Consider the following 24,331-nt stretch of genomic DNA (forward strand, 5'->3'; position numbering starts at 1 on the left):
TCCCACGAGAAAAGTGCGTGTGTCCATGAATTGCTTCATGTGTGGGCAAAGCTAGTGAATGTGCCCTGCCCTTCCCATACCTTCAGACAGGATTTCTCTCTCTCTTTTTTTTTTTTTTTTTTTTTTTTTTTTTTTTTTTTTTTTGCAGTACGCGGGCCTCTCACTGTTGTGGCCTCTCCCGTTGCAGAGCACAGGCTCCGGACGCGCAGGTTCAGCGGCCACGGCTCACGGGCCCAGCCGCTCCATGGCATGTGGGATCTTCCCAGACCGGAGCACAAACCCGTGTCCCCTGCATCAGCAGGTGGACTCTCAACCACTGCGCCACCAGGGAAGCCCCAGGATTTCTCTTTTTATCCTTCTTCCTATATAAATAATCTTTTCTTTTAAAAAAGGAGGACTTGGACTATTTAATCTATTAGATTCCCCTCTGGCCATCATAATCTACGATTTGTTTTAGTATTTCTAAAGAGTATTCTCACCCACTCCTATAAAGAATCTGATTTTCTGCAGAATTTCCCTGTCACTTTATGATCTTGTTTAGTAAACACTATCTTTTTAAAAAGAAAATAAATATTCTACCTTGTTCTCAACCTGGGCACCCACTATCCTACCTAGTCATAATAGAACTCATTAAATGCAGTTAAATTAATTTTGCAAAGGCATAATTCACATAATTCTCAGGAACAGATATATCTGGGGAAATTGGGTCCCAAGATAACACTCAAATTTCTCATTATTATCAGAATTTGTCCTTGTCCAGGAGTGTCGATAGCCTGAGCAGGTTTTCCTTTCCAGATGATAACGTTATCTTTCTAGAAAAAAACCATGGTAAAATAGACATACCATAAAATTTACCATTTAAATTATTTTTAAATGTTCTGTTCAGTGGCATTAAGTACATTCACATTGTTGTGCAACCATCACCACCATCCATCTCCAAATCTTTTCACCTTCCTAAACTGAAACTTTGTACCAAATAAATAATAACTGTCCATTCCCATCTTCCCACAGCCCCTGGCAATCACCATTCTACTTTCTGTCTTTATGAATTTTACTAATCTAGGTACCTCATATAAGAGAAATCATACACTATTTGCCCTTTTGTGACTGGCTTATTTCACTTTGCATAATGTCCTCAAAGTTTCATCCATGTTGTATCATTTGTCAGAATTTCTCTCCTTTTTAGAGCCAAATGATATTCCATTGTGTGTGTGTGTGTGTGTGTGTATACACACACCCCACATCCTTTTTATCCATTCATCCACTGATGGACATTCGGGTTGTTTCCACCCAATTTGGTTACTGTGAGTACTGCTGTATGAACATGGGTGTACAAATATCTGTTCAAGTTCCTGCTATCAATAATTTTGGATATATATCCAGTAGTGGAATTACTGGACCATATAGTAATTATATGTTTAGTTTTTTCAGGAACTCTCATACTGTTTTCCACAGTGGCTGCACCATTTTACATTCCCACCAGCAATGCACAGGGCTCCAATTTCTCCACATGCTTGGCAACAATTGTTATTTTCTGTTTTCTGGTCATAGCCAATCTAAAAGGTGTAAAGTACTATCTATTATGGTTTTGATTTGTATTTTCCTTCCCGGTTATTGATGTTGAGCATCTTTTCATATGCTTATTGGCCAGTTGTATGTCTTCTTCGGAGAAATGTTTGTTCAAGTCCTTTGCCCATTTTTAAATCAATTTATTTGGTTTTCTTGATGTTAAGTTGTAGAAGTTCTTTGTATAGTTTGGATATTAATCCCTTACCAGATACATGATTTGCAAATGTGTTTTCCCATTCTTGTGAGTAGCCTTTTCACTCTGTTGATGATAGTGTTCTTTGATGCATAATAATTTTTAGTTTTGATGATACCCAATTTATCTATTTTTTCTTTTGCTGCCTGTTCTTGGCATCATATTTAAGAAATCATTGTCAAATCCAATGCTATGAAGATTTTCCCTTCTATCTTCTTCTTAGAATTTTATAATTTTAGCTTTTATGTTTAGATCTTTAATCCATTTTGAGCTAATGTTTGTATATGGCATAGGTATGGGTGCAACTTCATTTTTTTGCATGTGGATATTCAGTTTTCCCAACACAATTTGTTGAAAAGACTGTCCTTTCCCCACTGAATGATCTTGGCACCCTTGTTAAAAATCATTCGATCATATATGCAAGGGTGTATTTCTGGACGCTCTGTTCTATTCAGTTGGTCTATATGTCTGTCTTTATCTCAGTACACACTGTTTTGATTACTGTAGCTTTGCAGTTAGTATTGAAATCAGGGGTGTGAGACCACAAATATTCTTCTTTTTCAGGATTACTTGGGCTATTTGGAGTCACTTGAGAATCCATATGAATTTTAGGATGGATTTTCTATTTCTGTAAAAAAAATGTCATTGGGATTTTGATAGGGCTTGCACTGAATCTTTACATCCCTTTGGGTAGTATGGACGTCTTAAGAATATTAAGTCTTCCAATCCATGAACACGGATGTCTTCATTTATTGGTGTCTCTTTCATTTCTTTTGGTAATGTTTTGTTGTTTTCAGTGTACAAGTCTCTCACCTCCTTCATTAAGTTTATTCCTAAGTATTTTATTCTTAAAATATCTGCCTGGGTTAGACCAAGAGAGCAGTCTCAGAGTTGGAATGGAAGAGGGCAGCTACCATGATGCAAACCAGGGAAATAGGGAAGAGTAATAGTATAAGCAGTAAAAAGGTGGAAGGTCTTATATCAAATGGAAATGGCTTGTTCCCAGAAAAGTCACTGGCTTCAGACTAAAATGCTCTTGACACAAAACATGATAGCAGCTGGGAGGCAAATGTGTTACTATTTTGCATCCCTAGTGATGAAGAAATAGATAGATAATTGATCTTGGCCAGGTTTCTAGATGGTTCTTTAACTGCAAGCTTTTATTTGATAATCATAAAAATTGGTGTCCATGACTGTTAGGTAGGGTCCATCCTGGAATCCAGACTTTACTCCTACTAGATAGGAGATTACACAAGTTTTTCATGTCTGGATACCTTAGTGGTTTTGGTTTTAGTTTTGGATTTTTTTGCTATTACAATGCCAAGCCTTTCAAAGATGCCTGATTAGTTTTGCAGAGGGAAGAATCCACTGTTACTACCTTTTCATGTCCTGTATTTAATATGCTCCCTATAGCTCAAGCTTTCCTGTCACATATCACAGATCATAATGTGAGATATGAGTCCCCAGTTGAAAATTGGAGTGTGTAACTGCATCATGGTCCATTTCCAACCTGTAGACCCAATCTCTAAGGAGGCAACTGAAAAATGTCCTTATGGATTTCAATATAATATAGTGTTGATATTTTTCCTCTTAGAGCTGACAGCAACTAAAGATTACATTGAAACTTTAGAGGAAAAGAGCAGTAAAAAGTGGGCAGACAGTTCCCCAGCAGGCTTCTGACAGCACTTGGAACTTCTGATTTATTTTCATAGTGAAGGTGATGTAATGGGAGGAGGGGAGAGAGAAATCATTAAGTACAGACTCAAAGAAGACCTGGGGAAAGATACTCCATGTAGGTAGATTTAAACCTGACTTATGTCTATCACTGCATTCCTTGGCAACATTTTTACCCATACTATAAATAATACCAAAGAAATGGTAATAAATACTGGAGGGCCAGCTCACCTGGCAGAAAGGTGTCAGTTTAGTTTGGACTCATCTGCATAATGAAAACTGTAAAACGATTAACTCACATGATGTCTTTTCTGTTCTTGCTGGAAAAAAAAGGTTTTATTAAGGCACTGACTATATTTTAAGGGGTAAGGAATGATGGAGGGACTGATTAATACTGAATACTGGATTCTGTGACATAGCATCTACTGTTACAAAATGACAACTGCTTTGCGTACGTGTATGTGTCTTCCCTGGTAGGTTGTGAATTTCTTGAGTTTTGAACCCTTTTTCATTCATCTTTATATGGCAAGGACTTGAATTTAGTGAGCACAAAATAAACTTATTTATTCAACAAGTGTTTGTTTGTTTGTTTGTTTGTTTGAGGCCTGCTATATACTGGATGCTAATACAGAGCTCTTTATCCTGGAGAAGCTCTGAGGTAGTAGAGGAGACAAGCATCTATTATAAACTATAAGCCAACAATAAAAATACAGTTTCAGTCATAAATGCTAATAAAATAGAGAGCTGGTGTTGATGAATATAAGTAGAATGCACAGTGGCTAATGCAGCTTAGTTTACAATTCTTTGTGTTTGGAGGTGAGGATGCTGGGCAGAGGTCAGATCTGTGTCTTCTCACTGGCACACCTAGTTAGAAACCTCACCGTGCCCTCACTCTCCTTGAAAGAGTTCCAGGAGGAAAGAAAGGCCCATGAAATAGTTCAGTTTTTTGCTATGTGAAAGCCCTACAAGCCATGGAAAGTCTCATCTTGACCTCTCAGATCTCCCCACACTGGGCTGGAGGACTGTTACCAGGTCCCTGGCTCTAGGAGCTTGCTCTGAAAAGTTTTGCTCTCCACTTTCCTGCCAGCTTGCAAGGTAGAGATGTCTCCTGCTAAAAATAGAAGGAGGAGAAAGAGGTTGGAAAGCAGCAGGCAGAAAGGGGCTAATGGAGCCAAGGGGGAAAGGAAGGGAGGGACGGAGCGGGGAGGGAGGGAGGAAAGCAACTCCCTTCTGTTTATGGTGTCCTTCCTCCCCTACGAGTTTCCACGTGCTGTTACTTCGCTTAATCACCTCGACAACAGTGCGAAATACGCACTATTATTTCCTATTTTACATAGCCAATCATTCATTCATTCAATAAATATTCCTCCTCCTCTCTGTGAGGCCCTGTGGGAGGCCAGGAGACATTGCTGAGGTTCTGCTGGGAAAACCGAGGCCCAGGGAGGCAGGCACTGGGCTCAAGGCTACTGCTTCCCAGTGGGTTTTCCACATGTGGTGTTGGACCCCATCCTCCCCCGGTTCAGACGGGGAAAGTGTCAGTGTAACGATGAGAATGCGTTCACTCTCGTCTCCCAGGCGGCTGGCCAGGGTGGGGAGGGCCAGGCTCCCTGGAAGGAAGAATTTCTCTCCAGCTTGTGAAATTGCTCTGACTGTAGCCATGGAGGAGATTTACAACCTACTGAGGTCTGACACTTGAATATCCATGGAGAGGCATATGAAAAGGAAAGGAAGTCGAACAGATTCTGTGAGATTTTATGATTTCATTAGCATTTCAAAGCTCTGTGAAGGGTTGGATGGGGGAGAGGGCAGCAGTCCCCAGGAAGGCCCCTCCCCCCTAGTCCACAGCGGGAAGTGAGTGCCTCAGTGGGGGGCGAGAGGGGGAGTTGGAGGGGGCGAGGAGCTGGACCCAGAGAGAGCTGGGGGGGCTGACTTCAGGATTTTCTTTTGGAAACTGAGTTGGAAAGACAAAACAAAAGTAAGCTAAGCCCAGCAAATCTCCCCACTGTATTGGGTATTAAAAATGAGTAGGGGGCTTCCCTGGTGGCGCAGTGGTTGAGAGTCCACCTGCCGATACAGGGCACACGGGTTCGTGACCCGGTCCGGGAAGATCCCACATGCCGCGGAGCGGCTGGGCCCGTGAGCCATGGCCGCTGAGCCTGCACATCCGGAGCCTGTGCTCCGCGACGGGAGAGGCCACAACAGGGAGAGGCCACAACAGTGAGAGGCCCGCGTATCGCAAAAAAAAAAAAAAAAATGAGTAGGTACAGGCATAGAAAGGGTGGTAAAAATGTGGTAAAAAGGAACTGATAAGAGTTTAGAGCTGTTGGTGACTATGCCAGTCTGGGCTCAAATATGAGACAGATCTGGCTCTGAGTTCCAGTTATGACACTTCTAGAAAAGTTTGGGTGACTCAATTCACTTCTCTGAGCCTGTTTCCTATGGCGACGAGAATAATAATACCTATCACAGAGGATGTTACATATATTTAAATGTCTCTCTTTTGCTTGCCATTCTTTAAAACTTAAATTAGATCATGATACCCATGCTTAAAGCTCTCAAATGTTCCTTCACCACACTTGGGATAAAAAAATATTTAAAAGTTTAACAAGACCCTGACCCTTCCAACACCAATACAGACCACCCCCATGCTCAATAGTCTGCACACCACACCCTGCTCTATCTCTTCATAGAATTATCATTATTTGTGATTATAAAGGTGTTTATTTGTTCTCTTAGTTATTGTTTGCCTCTCTTATAAAAGTGCAGTCTCTTGGAGAGCAGGATTGCTACCAATTTTGTTCTTGATCCACTGTATACTCACATAATGCCTGGAACTTAGGTTCAAGCAATATTTTTCAAATGAATTAATGAATAAATGATGGATGAATGAAACGTATCTGGTACAGAGTAATCTGTCAATAAATGGCACCTTTTCTTATTCCTATTATTAGTAGCAATGAGGAGTGTTTATAATTTGTGGGGGAGGCAGACCCCCTGTACATGAAACAGCTGGAGTGCTGAGCAGCTTTACTGTTCAAAAAGTGCTTTTGCTAGTGGTATCTCATTGTCATCTTCACACCAGTCTTTTTTTTTTTCTTTAATCTTTTTTTTTTTTTTTGCGGTACGCGGGCCTCTCACTGTTGTGGCCTCTCCCGTTGCGGAGCACAGGCTCCGGACGTGCAAGCTCAGCGGCCTTGGCTCACGGGCCCAGCCACTCCACGGCACGTGGGATCTTCCCGGACCGGGGCATGAACCCATGTCCCCTGCATCGGCAGGCGGACTCTCAACCACTGCGCCACCAGGGAAGCCCTCACACCAGTCTTAAGAGGGAGGCAGGCCAGGTGTCCTAACCCACATTTTACCAACGAGGAAACTGAACTAGAATAATGGAAAATGCTCAGCTTCCAAGTCCCACAGCCAGCTAAGCAGGATCAAAGTGCAGATGCTCGAATGTTCCTGTTTGTGTGGCGGAGAGGAACAGCAGAGCTGTCTTCAGCACAATGCCAGGTGGAATAATCTCCCGCCTTCCTTCCAATTTGGGGGAAAGGAGAGGTGTGGTCTTCAAGGTGACAAGGGATACTTAGGACTTAAGGAAGTATCCTTCTAACCACCTTCTCTGTAAAAATGTAAAAAAAAAAAAAAATTCAAAAACACTAAAGCAGGAACTGCCAAATGCTCTCCCACATTGTTCAAGCTCCAGAGCCTCTGCCTAGAGATGGCCCAAAAGCACACACAGACACATGTTGTCAGTGCAGGCAGCAAGTCAGCAAAGGCGGGTGAAGACTCCCTGAGATGCGATTGGAGTCGTGAAGCGAAGCCCTCTGCCCTGCACCCTCAAATCTCCTCAGTCCACTGGCTCTGACCCTTTAGAGTCCTCCTCCTTTTGAAAGCAGCATCCTTTGGTGGTTCTATTACTGTCCTATGGCTGCTGTACCAAATGAACACAAGCTTGGTGACTTAAAACAACACATTTGTTCTTATACAGTTCTGGAGGGAAGAAGTCCAAAGTCAGTTGAGGTCTAAGTGTCGGCAGGTGTTGGCTTCCTCTGCAGGCTCTAGGAGATAAACCTCTTCCTTGCCTCTTCCAGCTTCTGGAGGCTGCCTGCATTCCTTGGCTTTTGGCCACCCCACTCCAATCTCTGCCTCTGTGATCACATTACCTTCTCCTTTTCTGCAGTCAAATCTCCCTTTGACTCTCCCTTATAAAGACACTTGACTGCATTTAGGGCCCACCTAGATAATCCAGGGTAATCGTCACATCTCAAGATCCTTAAGTTAATTACAGCAGCAAAGTCCCTTTTGCCATACAGGGTTGCATTCACAGGTTCTAGGAATTAGGGTTTTTTGACCTTTGGGGGGCATTATTCAGCCTTCCACAGTGATTAAGAACCTGGAGTCTGATGATCTGAGTCAAATCCTGGCTTTGCTCATGTCAGCCAGGGACAAGTCACTTTACATTCAATGACTCAGTTTCCTCATCTGTGAAATGGAAGTATGGATGATAAAGTCACTATCTCATGGGATTGTTGAGTGGGTTAAAAATTAATGCGTGTAGAACACTTGACCCACCTTAATACTCAATAAATATTAACTATTATTACTTGAACTGAATAAATATCTAGCTTCCTTCTTCTTTTCTTTTTTCCCTTCCCTTTGCAGTAGAAGTCCTTCTTCAACAACCTTTAACACAAAACCTAATATATAAAGCAGATCAAGGTTGAGCCGCCCTGGTTGAAGAAATGAGAAGAGAGGGGCTGGTCCTGTCACCCCAGGGCCTTGGCCATTGCTGAGGCACCATTGAGAATCTTGGGGTTCTTAGGACACAGATCAAGTTAGACAATCTGTCCAAATCAATTCATTCAATTGAAATCTGTTTCCTGCTCTGTATCAGGCCTGGGGTATAGACGCTAAGAGCATGAGTGCCATTGGATTGCCTGAGAAAAAGCCTGGCTCTGCTCCTGCTTGTGTGGCTTTGCACAGGTTATTCTGTGCCTGGGACTTTCCCATCTGTAAAATGGTAATGAAAATAAGACCAGACTCCTGGAATTGCTGCAAAGAATAAATGAGTTTCGTCGTGCAAAGTCCTTAGAATAAGGTCTGGCATGTGGCACGTGGTAGCTATTTTTGTTATGTGCTGGGGACACTGAGAGCAGTGTCCTAGGGGGCCTAATAGGGTGCCAGGGATGGCAGGAGAGGGACCCTCCAAGGCAAGGCTTGTGTGTGAATGTAGGGGTGAGGGGCAGTGGTCAAGGGAAGGGAAGGGAATTGTGGGTCAATGTTGAAGAAGAGAGGCGAAGCTGCAGAAGCCTGTTGGCTTTGATGGGGTGGGTGACTCTGGGGTGAGAGAAGTGCTCTCGGGAGCTGGAATCGAATCGGCGAAAGGCTTGCAGATGAGTACGGCCGGTGGGCAGCTGTGGCTGAATGTAGGATTCGGGGGTGGGTGTGGGGGGCGTGCCTGGTATGAGCCAGAGGACGCAGGGACCAAGGGTCTTAGGTGATCCAGGGAAGAGTTTCCCCTTATACTGGAAATCATACAGGGTGGAGAGAGAGGAGGTGCAAGTGAAGGGAAGATCACTTCCTTTTCCCATCTCCGTTTTTCTTGAAGACCAAGGTTCTTGGGATTCTCCGGAGGGCTAAGAGCTCTTGCTGTCTCTGGAGTATTTTCCGCTGAAAACAGGCTCAGTGGGGGCCATTGGGAGGGATTGAGTCTTGTCCTCTTTTTTTTTTTTTTCCCTCCTTTTGTTAAATTATGGTAGCTTTATTGACCTTTCACTGTTCAAATCTGGGGCAATATGAGCATGAGAACAGAAAATGATTGTGTTGACTGAAAAAAGCATACAACATGAGGGCTATGAGTTCAGTTTTATATGGGGACTCACTGAGGACTATCACCTGGGAGATAGCCTCTCACACAACTCTGAGGAACTGCTGCAAAGGGCGGGGGGTGGTGGTCAGTGTATATATGATTTTGGTGAAGGGGGTCCAGGCCATCAAGCATACATCTCGGTAGAAGGCTGCTCCTAGTCACAAGGTATAGATGTCTCTGTTAATGATTTTAGTGTTTTTCTAGGTATAAGATGCAAGAAATTGGGTTCATAAAATTTTCTTCTGAAAATAGCTAACTATCTGAAGGCCTGTTCTGCCAGTTTTTCCCAGAGCACAGAGTGCCTCATTCCTGATCTCCACCCTGAACTCCTTTCAGGGTGTGTTAAAGGTCGGCGACTGCAGTGGCTAATGACCTAACCTTTGTAGAGCCGAATGGCAAGTGTCATTCTTTAGATGGCAATTGTATCAGAACGCATCCCATTGAACCATATAGGAATTTAGAAGAATATTTTTTTTGTTTTTTTGAGTCCTATCCTCTTGGGGCTTACCTAGGAAGTAAGACACAGGGATTCTGGGGCTGATCTCGCAGTTGCTGGGCCACCCCATGCAGGCCAAACTGACCTTGAGGTGCTCATGAGCTATGGGGACAAAGGTGGTAGAATTCTGGCTGTATGCAACTGTTGGATGAAGAGTGTGACCCTAATACAAAAAAATGTAATCATCTTTGGTGCATCAAACACAACCCGGCAGCCCATAGCTTATACGAGACCTAGAACCTTAGAGCCGGAAAAGCCCAAAGTTAGGTGGTTTTCAAACTGGCTCCCCAGGGTTTTAGGATTCTACACAGCTTTGGAACTGTTTTTGGCCTAAGAGGAAGGCTAGGCAAGTGGGGCCTATGTCCCTCATTGCTCTTTAACCAGTGCTTTATTTTATTTACTGGAGTTCTGTACAAGATTTGGATAAGAATAAGGGTTTTAGGTTAAAACAAAACATTGGAAATCACTTTCTTAGCCAGCCTCCTTGTTTAACAGTTGAAAAAACAGTCCCAGAGAGGAGAAAGTCATAGGACAGATACAGAAAATGCTGCATTTAAGAAGTTGGGCTTTGATATCTATCTGTCTAGCTAGCTAGCTCTCTCTCTCTATCTATACAATGGAATATTATTCAGCCATAAAAAAGAATGAAATATTGCCATTTGCAGCAACATGGATGGAACTAGATAAGATCATACTAAGTGAAGTAAGTCAGACAGAGAAAGACAAATATTGTATGATATCACTTATATGTGGAACCTAAAAAACAATACAAATGAATCTATATACAAAACAGAAACAGACTCCCATAGAAAACAAACTTATGGTTATCAAAGGGGAAAGGGGTTGTCAGAGGGTTAAATTAAAAGTATGGGATTAACAGATACAAACTACTATGTATAAAATAGATAAGCAACAAGGATTTTCTGTACAATACAGGAAACAGTATTCAATATTTTATAACAACCTATAATGGCAAATAATCAGAAAAAATATATGTATATACACATAACTGAATCACTTTGCTGTACACCTAAAAGTAACACAATATTGTAAATCAGCTATACTAAAATTTTCTAAATAATTAAATAAAAAAGAAGCTGGGCTTTTCACTACACCATACAATTGTGATTCTAGAAAAGTCATTAAAAAGGGGAGGGCTGGGAGTAGGCTGATGATATATACAACACATTATCAGTTCATTTGGAAATGTTTTATTTCTGAAGAGAGGTGGGGCAATCAACTACTTCCCCAGAATATTTTCTGGAATTTTCCAAAGACAGGAATATGTATTAACCTACTTTTCTCCCCCCATGGTGGGTAATTTTTGGGCTCTTGAAATCCTATACAGTGGTCTACTTTGGAGAAGCAGCTAAAAGCAGCTCTATCTCAAACCTATTCCCTGACATTCACATATGTACATGCACGCACACACACACACACACACACACTCACACTACCAGCATGCCTGGGGACTGTCCTATGTTCCCTATAGTTTCCCCTCCTGTGAGCAGGAAGGTGAGGGCCTCACACCCGTTGGTCTGGGGGCTGCTGCAGAGCAGAGAGGAGGCCCGGCCATGGACTATTTCTGCTGTCTCTCATCTCAGGACCCAAAATGCATTGGTTTAGAGCCAGGGACAGAAGCCTTCCCATTTCATGTTTCTCTCCCTGTATCTGTGATCCCACATCTCCCCCTTTCCGTTATTTATTTATTTATAATTTCTACTGGAGTATAGTTGATTTACAGTGTTGTCTTAGTTTCTGCTGTATAGTGAAGTGAATCAGTTATACATATATCCACTCTTTTTTAGATTCTTTTCCATATAGGTCATTCCCTTTTTATTTATTAAAGGTTTCTCTGACAAGTAGATGGAGCACTGCACCCTTCAAAGTCCCTATCCGTCTCCAGGGCCTCACTTTCTTGCTTCCTGAGGAAATGACTGAGTCACATAGAAAGGTGCTGCCGTGTGTGCAGACAGAGCCCACAGGGAGGTGGTCTACTTTCCCTCCCTCCTAGGAAGCAGCCAGGAGGGAGGGAAAGTGGACCACCTGCACACCCCCCACTCCCAATACAACCACAGCCGCATACATATGCACAGCCCAGAAACACACTCCATACACGCAGGCTTGGTGGGAACTCCTAGTTCTAGAATTCAGTGGAAGAAAACGCCCTGCAATGTCTGTCCTGTCTCTATCATTGCCCAGGTTACTGCACCCCTCCCTGTCCTAGACTTTTTCCCCCCTCCCCACAGAGCTGTAGAGCTGGCCAGGTGAGCAGCCCCTGTCCCAGGCATTTTGCCCAAGACCACCTCCTCCTTTATTTACCCAGCCTGTCATCCCCATTTTCTTAATTTTGTATTTGGCCTCTTGATACCCGGTTTTGGTCCTCCTTAGCTTATGTCTTTTTTTTTTTTTTTGAGACATAATATATCACGTCGAAGTGTAATAATGTAAACATGATACAAGGAATATAGTATATGTAATACACAAAACATAATAAAATAAATGTATCCTACGCTACATTGTGGGCAAAAAGGCATAATCCATATTCAATATTTGAAATTCTTGTAATAGCATCCTTTTGTTGTTTCATTTTGCAGATTGCATTTATCTCATTCCCGGGGCGGTGGTGGCGGTGGGAGATGAGAACTCCCTGTGTTTGTCTAACAGATCATTTCCTCCAGCAGCTCTGCTTCTCCTTGTCGGTGAGGCTCTTGGAGTCCTCGGTTTCTTTTCGCCATTTTAAGGTATTCAACGAATGACTGCATGAACACTTTGTCTTCCACAGTTGTTTTGAAAATTGTTTTGTTGGCTTTGTAAAGTTGGAGGTGTTTGTGTTCACAGATTGAAGATTTGAATTGTTGCACACGCAGGTACAGGTACACATGCACACACGTGTGTGCACTCACACACACGGACATACGTTGATGGTAATCCTCTAGTCTTGGCTTATGTCTTAGTTTGAGTTTTTCCAGAAGCAGAGCCTGAGCTAGTAGTTTATGTGGGAGATGCAGGACCTTGGTAGGAAGGGAAGACAGACAGCAAAGTGTGCCTTATGTCACTCCAGAAGGCAACTGGATCACTGTCCTGTGGGGAAGCTCTGGGAAACAGTGCAAACCACATACCTCAGAATTATCCTCCCCAAGGAGCAAGGGAGCTGGAGATTTATACATCAATTCCAGATAGTCTTTGGTTGAGGACTATTTCTGGGGACTGAGAATTCCCCAGAGCTTCTGGCCTGCCACTCATGGACACAGAGCAGCTTTACATGGTACTGGGAAATGAAGCCCTCGGGCACAGGGATGCAGATGCTGGCAGTTGGAAGGTGAAGGGTTTGAGAGATCCGGGTGGGCACTGATGGTGTCTGCCATAGGTTGCCACATCTGGCTCCTTCCTCAGTTTTCCACACCTGACTCGAAACAGGCCAATCACACGCCTTCCTTGATATTCTAGAACTTGGAAGTGAAGAGGCAGAGTGAGTGTCCGTTCTTCTCTGGTTATGAGGCGCACTGTCCCTCACTGTTTGAATAAATCCAGGCTGCTATGGGAGAAATTGAGGCCGACACACCAAGAGAAGTGAACATGAGTGGAGGAGAGCATTCTATTGGGTTCTAATCCACGATTCCAGCAGCCTTGAGATCCAGCTAAACCCCCACTCTGAGCCTTTAAGGAATTCTCTCCCCTTCTGCTTAAGCTATTTGAGCTGGGTTTTATTCACCTGAACTCAAATGAGTTCTGACTAACGTACTCCTGTATGGTCTTGGGTTGCCTCTCCCCTGCCACTATCCATAAATAATAATAAAGATGGTGATAGTAATAAATATTGCACAGCTACAATGGGTCAGATATTTTCTAGACCCTTGGGGGTAAAGGGGAGAGTGATTATCTTATGAACAGAGTCTGCCTGCCCATGATCCTAGTTATTCCTTCTTGGTTTTCTCTACCTTCTCTAACGGCCCTTATTTGAGCCCCAGTACTCCCCATTGGACAATGTGTTTCATATGCCCATTTCCTACTCAGCCCTTGGGTCTTGCTTAATGCTATTTCTTTAAGATAGATTTCTTCTCTCAGCCAGTGTGAAATACCTGGTGGCCTCCCAGTATATATCTCCATTTTAAAAATAACTTCTATAGTCCCCCTAAAATTTAAATTTCTTTTGGTAAAGAGAATAGACCTCCATTAGAAAAAAGTTGAAAAAAATTTCATGTATGGTAGTCAGGAGGCTTTCAGTTGCAAAAGGAGGATTTATTGGCTCACACAGCGAAAATTTCAAGACTAATCAGTTTCAGGTACAGCTTGACCTAGGAGTTCAAGTAATGCCATTGTTACTTAGTGCTGGTATATCTCGATCAGTTTTCCTTGGTGCTGGCTTCATTCTTCAAGTTAACTGTAGCCACAGGGTAACCACTCTCTTCATGCCCAGCAGCTTTAGGATGACATCCTATAAGCAAAAGTCCTAATGCTAATGTTCATTAGCTCTCATTGGCCAGGTTGGGTCTTGTACCAGCCCCTTGACTTATCACTGTGGCCAAAGGCATGTGGTACTCTTATTGGTCATGTCTGAGTAATGTGTCCACATTTGAATTCAGGGGGGTAAGTGAGGTTTCCCTGACCCATGTGGCCTGGGGTTGAGGAGAAGTGGGTCTCTAATGGAAAACAGGGAAATTCTTCCCAGAGAAGTCGAAATGGATGCAGGGCCCACAGAAACACTAAGCCCCTATACCATCCAAACACCCAGCTGAGAGAACACCTTCATGCGGGTGAGTTTCAGGCGCATTTCCTGCCAGTCAATAACATACTGTAACGTTTAATTGCAAATCCTTCTCTGTTCTTCTGGAGAAAGAGGATGCAGACAGCAAGAAGATAGAAGGACCTGAAGTGTGGTGAGGGTTTCCTTGTGTCATGGAGAAAGAAAGATTTTAAAAAAGGGGGCAAAGGATACTCAGATGTACTTCAAAGACAGAAGGATTCTGTCTAAGCTGGTTGTATTTTCCTTCAACTAGGTGGGTGATATGAGTGGTACTCAAGATATGTGTGTGTGTGTGTGTGTGTGTGTGTGTGCGCGCACGCACCCATGTCTCCTGACTTTGTATAAAGGAGCTTTTCCTTTGGGACCTTTTAACTGGAAGACTGCTCTGCAAACACATTTGGCAAGATCCCATAGGATGAACAAGCTAAGTGAGGGGGAGTGGGGGAGCTCAGACAGGTACTGCATTAACCCACGCTGACCATCAGGAGACTTGAGGGGCATTGGGCAACCACTATCATCCTGCATTTTCCAGAGCTCGAAACTTTCAGTATAGATTCTGGTTACTTGCCCAGAAGCACTGATACTATTGTATTCACTTTCTCTCTAATAATTCAATTTAATCAAAGTATGGATTATTTGTGGGAGGGAGACTAGCTGAGACTTCAAGCAAGTCATGATCCATTGAATCCTGGAGCAGGTCACTATGCAGATGTCAGATGACACTGTCTGCCTGAGACCAGAAGAGTCACTGTCCACAAAATAATGACTAGTATTTACTGAGGACTTAGTAAGAGCTTACTAAATGAGTATTAACTCATTTAATCATTATGACAATTCTGCATGCTGGGTTCTATTACTATCACAAATAAGGAAACTAAGGCTCCACAAGTAAAAAATTTTCCTAGGATTACAGAGCTAGTAAAGTGACAGAGTTGGGATTAGAACCCAACCTGCCTGCCTCCAAAGCCCATGATCTGACTGTTACCCTGTCCTCCAAAATCAACCTTGGCAGACTTTACCTTTGGAAGGCATATGAATCATACCTAGTCCCACCTTTCACGAGTGCAGAAATTTCTGATGGAGAAACTGCCATCCAACCTTACTAGTTGAATCCCTCCAGGGATGGGGGGCTCACTACCTACCAAGGGAATCACTTAGATAGTTGATGAGCTATAATGATTATGGTTTTTTTTCCCCTTTACTGGGCTCCAACTACCCTCCTTGTAGCTCCCTGATATGAGTGATGGTGGCCCTGTACTGAACAAGTATTATGTGCCTAACTCTGTGCTAAGCATTCTCTTATTACCCTTGTTTCATCTTCAAACTCTTATCTAGAAGTTCAGGGGAAGAGACCCAGAGAGATTGGGTAATTTGCCCAGTATCACACAGAAGAGATCAGGATTAGAATTCTAGCCTGTCTGACTCCAAAATTATCCCAATAAGCAACAAATGTCTCCCAGAAGCAGAATCTTTGCTTTTGAAGTATTTCATTTCATTACTATTAGGCTTTGCTTACTAAGCCACTGCCATGGTTTTGCGGGTGGGGTGGGGGGAAGCTAGGCTTTGGGGACTCATGCAAAGATGTATATAAGACAGAGCGACGGTGCTTTGTGACTGACTGGAGGGGTGGGATAGGGAGGGTGGGAGGGAGGGAGACGAAAGAGGGAAGGGATATAGGAACAGATGTATATGTATAACTGATTCACTTTGTTATAAAGCAGAAACAAAAAAAAAACAACAGAGCGAGTACTTCCCAGGAGTTCCCTATCTAAAAAATACATAGAAGAATATGTCCATGGTCCAAGGCCCAGCCAGGATCTAACTTCACAGGGAGGAAGCCTTAGGCTGGGAGTCAGATGGAGCAGCTGGGGGAACACGGTCTACTGACCACCTCTTCTGTGGGTCTCATGGACTGATCATGGGTATCTTCAGCATCTTTCCTTCCACTTCCTCCAAAGTCTTTTTTTCAGAATGCTGGCACTTTGGGAAAAGGAGCTCTCCACTTAGACCTGCTCCCGGCCTCCGTGCTGAACGGGAGAAAGAACTGAATGCACAAGCTGAAGCAAGCACTGGGTGGGGCAGCAACTAACGTTTGAAGATAGTTCTCGCTACTTTTCTAAAATACAATACCGTGTTCTCAAACAGAAAGCCAGTGAAATCTTCCCTAGTGCCCTTGAGCAGAGTTAGTCACTTAGCATCCTATGCACACCCTTCTCTCTGACTCATTTAAGCACATTGTATTATAATTGTGTTTATATTCCGCTTTCCTTCACTAGAATGCCAGCTCCCAGGACTACTGCATCTTACCTTACAAATCTCTCCACTCACCCCTTGGAACACCACCTAGAAAGTGCTTTGCCAGGCACTGATCACAAGCTACTATACTATACATTTCACTTATTTATTTTGTCCATTGTCTTTCTCCCCTCCGACTGAAATACAGACTCCTGAGTGCAGGTACTTTAACTGTTTTGTATAGAAATGTGTCCTCAGCACCTAGGACAGTGCCCAGCACGGTGTGGGCTCTTGGTAAGTATTTGTTAGTTGAATGACCGTCCCTGAGACTGAAGGTGGGTGGGGGGAGGACCAGAAAGGGGCTTGGTGCCAGATGCCGGATAGGAACTAGCAAGTGTCCTCTATCCCAGTGGGTTAGAATGTGAGTCATCTTCATTCTTATTGTCATTTTTAAAGTATCTGTTTAACAGTGATCTCTCTTTGAAACAATAACCTACTATTTTGATGAAGCAATGAATTAGAAAAGAGACCATAAACGCAACGTTGAAAAAATTTAAATACCACTTATTAAAAAAAAAAAAAACACTTCATTGTATATGTTAACAGGATGTTAAATGAGACTGCTCCTGCTTTCTTGGGAGTTAGAGAACCAAGAGGCCAAGAACACCCACACATCCTAAAGAAGTGCGAGAAAGCCATGCCTGACTTGCTAAGAGGTTCTCCTAGCACTAGCTCATAACCGAGGTCATAGGAAGGACCATTTTGGAGAAAACTGTAGGTATACTAATTTTCTTCTTTCCCTTTACCTTGAACCATGTGAAGAGAGGGTTTTGAGAGAATCATTCAGAGAGGCTGACATGTGTACCTGGAATTTTGAGGACCCAGCGACTCTCAAGGCAGAAATCTAAAGGCTGCTGCATGTGGCAGAGCAAAATGCAGAAAGCGCTGTCCCAGCGGCTGTACCACCACCTACGGCAAGCCAAGTGGGGTGTTTCTTGTGGACTAGATAAAGGCCTCATGGAAGGGCCAGTCTGGGGTCATCTTAAAAGGGAGCCTTCCCAAGAAAACTACCTGAAGTGGTGATGTGACTCGACAGAGGGATGGACCACCCTATAGCCAGCTGGAAGAGGTGATGCCTGTCTCAGGAGAACTTTAGAAAGGAGGTCTAGCAAGGAATCTTCAAGGGACCCGTTAACGTGCTCACAGGAGAAAGAGCCAGCAATCGTGCCTCTGCCGTATAAAGAAATCCCAAAGCCAGAGCACAACAGTAGTAGTAAAGTAAGAATCCTAGTATCCCTAAATTCTTTCTTCCTTCTTTCTGAGCCTTCAGGGGCCCAAAGCAGCCACCAACTAGAGGGGAAAGAAGTAGAGTGAGGAGAGAGGGAAGCAGCAGCCATGCCCCTGTCTCCTGTACAGGCCTCCACGTCTAGGGCAGGGGAGAAGTTTACAGGGGATGCGTCTGGAGTTTTGATTATATCCTGGACTAGATTGGGCTGGACTTTGTGTCACCTCAGAAAGAGCTGAAAAGCCATCAGATAAGATGGTGGTTTCATCCATTCCCCTTGAATCACAGCCCCACTGGACTAGTTGTCTTTGCACATGCTGTTCCTGAAGCCTGGAGTACTCTGTACCCCATCTGAGTGACTGTGTCACACTTCTCCTTCAGGACACAGCTGGAGAGACACTTCTTCAGGGACTCCTTCCCTGGCACTCTCACACTGCGGAAGGCACCTTTCACCTGTGTTCCAGTGATATCCTCACGTATCTGGTGGAGACGGATAGTTGCTCACAGCATCTCTTTTCTCCTTCTTCTATGGCAGTAGGGTGGTATCTGGACATGTGGTACCTGACACCAGAAACTGCACGGCCCAACCTCGCAGCAGTTAGGTGTGTTTATATGACTAAGTATATGTTAAGGTCATGTCATTGATATGTGCATGTCATTCTTGGGCTTTAAAATGTGTCACTCATGCTCCTTCCTAATCTTTTCCTCCCTGCTAGTGGGAGTACAGATGTGCTGTCACCCAGCTTCAGCCATTCAGATGAGGACAATACCACAGGGGGGCTGTAGAATGATAGAATGGAAGGAACCTAGATCCTGAATGACAGTGTGGGGCAGAAAATGCCTTCCTTCCTGGGACTATTACATAAGAGAGAAACACACTTCTTTCTTCCTTAAGCCACTGTTTTGTTGGCTCTTTGTTTGAGATATTTAGACTTTCGCCATAACTAATCCAATATATGGTTCTAAACTATACTGTAACTTCCTGTTTACTTGTCCATCTTTCTCAGAAGACTCAGAGTTTCCTTGGGGAGTGGAACCAGGACCTACTGAATTTTGTTTCCCCAGAACCTAGGACAGGGTCTGTGCCTAGTAGATGTTCAATACATATCTACAAAATGAAAGAGAGCCAGTGAACTAAAAAAAAAAAAAAAAAAAAAAAAAAAAACCCCACAGTGTCCTGTGAAATACCAAAAGCATGGAACAGCTCTCAAATGGATTGCTTTTGACTCCTGAAGCAAAATATTCTCCTACTGTCTCTGCTACCACTTCACCCCGATAGAGCCCTGATGGATGGGCACGTTTCAGTCACTGAGTGATTTTTAATGGACGTGTTTAAGTATGAAGGCTGAGGCTTCCATTTCTCTATTGTTAATGGTAGAGACATAGAGTGTTGAGTGGTCTGTGGATGGGTGATAAATGGTTTTCACTTGCCAAAATTATTCCCAGTTCTTCTTCCCTAAAAGCAAGTGCTTTGGCTCTCTGGGTGGCAAGGGTGAGGAGGAGGGAGATCTTCCAACAATAAAGTTCACAGTTAATTCTGCCTGCCTAGTAGAAACTCCCCATTTAGGAACATAAAAATTCCCACTTCCTGCTGGAATTAACCATTTCTTTTCACCCAGAGTTGAAAAGCATAAAGAGCACCCACTGGATGCTTGTACAACTCTAAACCGTTATAGTCAAATAACTAAGAACATGCAAGCATTCTGCACAGGCCAAAGTTCATTTGTAGATCATAGAAAGTTCTGGTAGAATACAATGTTTCTATCTTCCATTCATTCATTCAGTTATTCATTGACAAGTATTTATTGAGCAGCTACTATATTTCTTGTGCTCTGTTGAGCATTAGGGATTCAGTAATGAGGAATGTTATTCACACATCCAAATTATCCCCTATTTTTCTCAGTTGCTTAGAGTCTAACAGGGAAGATCAGCAGACATCCAAAAGTAATTTGAATGTGAGGAGGGTATTATGGACCAAATGTTTGTGTTCCCCCCAAAATTCATACATTAAAGCCCTAATCCTTAATAATAATACCAATGTGATGGTTTTGGAGGTGGGGCCTTCAGAAGGTGATTAGGTTGAGATGAGGTCATGAGGGTGGGGCCCCCATGATGGGATTAGGGTCCTCTAAGAATTAAAAGAGAGACTAGAGCTTGCTTGCTTTCTCCCTCTCTCTCTGTCTCCTTCTTCCTCTCTCCCTCTTACTCTCCCTCTCTCTGTGTCTCGCCTCCTACTCCATGCCATGTGAGGATATAATAAGAAAGTGGCTGTCTGCAAGCCAGGAAGAGGACTTTCACCAGGAACTGGATGAGCCAGGACCTTGATCTTGCACTTCTCAGCCTCCAGAACTGTGAGAAATAATATTTGTTACTTAAGGCACCAGTGTACGGTATTTCTATTATGGTAGCCCAAGCGGACTAATACAGTCTGTTAAGAAAGGGATGTCAGGAGCTCTGGGGACATATAAAAGGGAGGCTGAATCTAGCCTCAGTCATGAACGCCCTCCCTGAGAAAATGACACTTCCGTTGACACAAGTGGCTCTGGTCCGGAAAAGAGTCCCTTTAAGCACTACAGGAATACGGGGTTTAATGTAGGAATTAGAGTTCTGTGAATGTGGAAGAAGCTGGGGGAGTGAAGGTCTGGAAGAGGACTCAGAGCACTGGAGGAGCAGGTACTAATCACTTTAGCCTGAAGCAATGGTGTGGGTGAAGAAGCTGCAGTTGGCAGGGAAATCTGAGTTGTGTCCATCTGGCTGCCAAAGTCAAACTGTGAGGCAGGAGATGTGACGAGGTCCGAGAAGCCTGTCCATCCACTGCCCCTGACCTAGCTCTCTGTCTGACCATCGTTAAACTGCCATCACTTTTGGCTGCCATGACTTGGGGCGAATAAAGGAATGCTTCATCTCCACTTTCCCAATCTCACGTGAATTCCCCTCATTGCCAGTGGGAAAGGGAACTCTATGAGTGTAGTTCCTAATCTTAGCCAGACACGGCTGTACCATGTTGACCACAGATAACCTCGCTCAACAGTTGCTGGGGGAGAAGGTTCTAGGCTGATGACACAGCATGCGCAGAGATGGGGAGGTTAGAGTGGGCATGGTGTGACTAAGGAAGTGAAAGGTAACTAAGAAACTCTCAGGGTGAGGTAGGAGTTCAGGTTGCAGAAAGCCCTGGGAGCTTTTTATGGATATTCAACATTTTTTTAAGAGCAATGGGAAGCCAGGAAAGGATTTCAAGCATGGAGGATTCAAACTTATTTCCATCTTGGAGAGGTCACTTCTCTCTTCTTGTGGAGAGTGGATTGGAGGGGACAGGAGTGGTGACAGGGGATGGTTTAGGAGTTCATAGACACCATCCAGGTAGGAGATGGCATTGATATAGGCTAGGATGATGGTAATAAGGATGAAGAAAAGTGGAATGGTAGGAAACACATTTTGGAGGTAGAGCCAAGCTCCCTAGCTGTAGCTTTTAAAAAGCAGCTGCTTGTTGCTAATTGGTTGAGCCACATGAAATTGCCATTTCACAGGTCAAAAAGGAGCAAATATTGGCAATTTCATATGATACAAGCTAATAATTTCTCTAACGTTCTATGCCAATTATGCTGCTGTGATTTTCCTTAATGGCCAGAATTGGGAGCCAGAAGGAACCTTCCACCTATATAAATGCTTGCAAAGCAATATTCAACCTAGGAGGCCTTCAACTGCAAGCAAGAGGAAATCTAATTCAAACCAATTTAACATTAAATGGTACTTATAGGCACACATAATTGAAAGATGTGGTGTGGAAGACTTTAGGTATGGTTTGTTCAGGGATTTGGTTTCATTTCGCTGTATCATTTCTCAACTCTGGACTGCTCTTCATCTTCAAGCTTCCCTTAAGGTATGAAGATGGCTGACAGCATCTCCTGGAGCTGCATGTTTCCTTGTTCACAGTCGGGGGAGAGAAACACTCTTCTAAATATTCAAAGAAAAACCCAAGCTTCTCTGGGCCAAGTTAGGTCACATGTCCACTCCTGAACCACAGTAGCAAGGGCCATGAGATGACTCTGGAGGCTTGGACCCCCAGAGCTGGATGGGGTTAAGTCCATCCAAATAGCATGGCTGCAACATCATGGGTGTGTGTTTGTGTGGAATGGATACTGTGGAGGCAAATACCTGTTCAGTATAGTAGGGGATTGAATCTGATCCTTCCCAGAGACAGGTCCCTTCTGATCCAGTAATATCAAGGGAAAATCCCCAGGGTCAAGTTTTGTAATCCCTTGTCAAGCTGGAGGTACCTGTTGAGAAAGACCAAGTATACTTCCCGGTGGTGGGCCCCTAAGGACATACAACCTCACGGGTTCATAAGAAAGCCTATTTCCTCCCAGACTACACAAGGAGTCAGGCAGCTTTTCCCCTAAAGCTTGCAGGTTTAAAAAAGAAGAGCCTCACTGAGGTCTAAAGAATCTCATCTGGTCATCATATCATCTAAAGGATTTCTTATGGCGAAAGCGAGCCTGGTACTGCTGACCACAGGGCACGTGCTCTTGGGTCCTGGCACTCTGTCACCCCAATGCTGAGGTGGCAGCAGGGAAGATTCCAGCTTGAACTCATTTCCTGAAATTTCTTTTGGCACACAATAAAGAAAAAGAGAGTCAGCTTTTCAACTTGGGGCAACAATCCATCTCCTATTAATTACATTAAGATGGTTCCTCAAATGCTCTGTCTCCACCATCTCTTTGAAATGCATTACAGGTATGGGACTAGAAGAAAGCTGAGTGCTGTCTGCAAAGAGCTTCTAAAAAGTTTCCGTTGGGGCTTCCCTGGTGGCGCAGTGGTTAAGAATCTGCTTGCTGATACAGGGGACATGGGCTTGAGCCCTGGTCCAGGAAGATCCCACATGCTGAGGAGCAACGAAGCCTGTGTGCCACAACTACTGAGCCTGTGCTCTAGAGCCACGAGCCACAACTACTGAGCCCACGTGTCACAACTACTGAAGCCCGCACGCCTAGAGCCCGTGCTCCCCAACAAGAGAAGCCACTGCAATGAGAAGCCCGTGCACCGCAACGAAGAGAAAGCCCGCACAGAGCAACGAAAGCCCAACGCAGCCAAAAATAAATAAATAAAATAAATTTATTTTTTAAAAAAAGTTTCCATTGTTATACATGCAGAAAGGGAATATGCTAGACATTAGCTTTATGTGGCAGTCCAGCTCTTCTAAGAATGGTCTCCTTGTAAAGAACTCTCATTCATCATGGACCATACTTTTAAACATTTTGATTCTCTTAGAAGTTGCTACTGAACTCAATAATCGTATCTTAGGGTGATGACTTTCACTGGAAAACATTGCTGTCCAAGATCCATTCTTGATATTCCTAAAGTGACCATGCATCCAGGTTTCCCCAGGACAGGTCATCCCTGTTCTAGTTTAGCATTTATCTCAGACAAAACATCCTGATTTTGATAACAAATTATATGGTCATCCTAGTGGTTATCTACTTATTTTATGCTGCAAAGCATACTGGGAGATGGAGAAAAAGGTGGAAACAGATGGGGCCAACCTTAATATAGCACAGCAATTTCTAGTATTTACTGTATATCAGGCCCTGTACTAACTGCTTCATGTTCTGTATCTCCTTTAATCCTCATAACAATCCTTCAAGGGCAACAGTACTACTATGTTTACAGACGAGGAAACAGAAATAAAATTAAACAAATTGGGGCTTCCCTGGTGGTGCAGTGGTTGAGAGTCTGCCTGCCGATGCAGGGGACACGGGTTCGTGCCCCGGTCCAGGAAGATCCCACATGCCGTGGAGCAGCTGGGCCCGTGAGCCATGGCCGTTGAGCCTGCATGTCTGGAGCCTGTGCTCCACAACGGGAGAGGCCACAACAGTGAGAGGCCAGCGTACCGCAAAAATAAATAAATAAATAAATAAATTAAGCAAATTGCTCAAACAACTTTGCCTAGCTATTAAATGGAAGAGATGGAATCCAAACTCAGACTCCAGAACTAGAGATTTTAATTACTATATTATATTGATGCTGAGGTTACCAACCAGAAAACATAGTGGCCCTTATGCTAGACACAGTCTAGAGGCCAAATGACAGTGCACACCAACACCGGTATTAGTATCTGTATCACTGAAGATGCTTTTATCCTTGGGCAGCAGAAAATCCAACTCAAAATGGCTTAAACAGTGTTAGCTGACAGAGGAGGAGCCCTGAGGCAGGGAGGCTTCGGGTAGGGTGAGCAAGAGGTTCAGTGGCCTTGGCGAGGACCCAGTGCA

This window comes from Mesoplodon bidens, assembly GCF_964165515.1.
Source record: "Mesoplodon bidens genome assembly, chromosome: 2".
NCBI classification, from domain to species: domain Eukaryota; kingdom Metazoa; phylum Chordata; class Mammalia; order Artiodactyla; family Ziphiidae; genus Mesoplodon; species Mesoplodon bidens.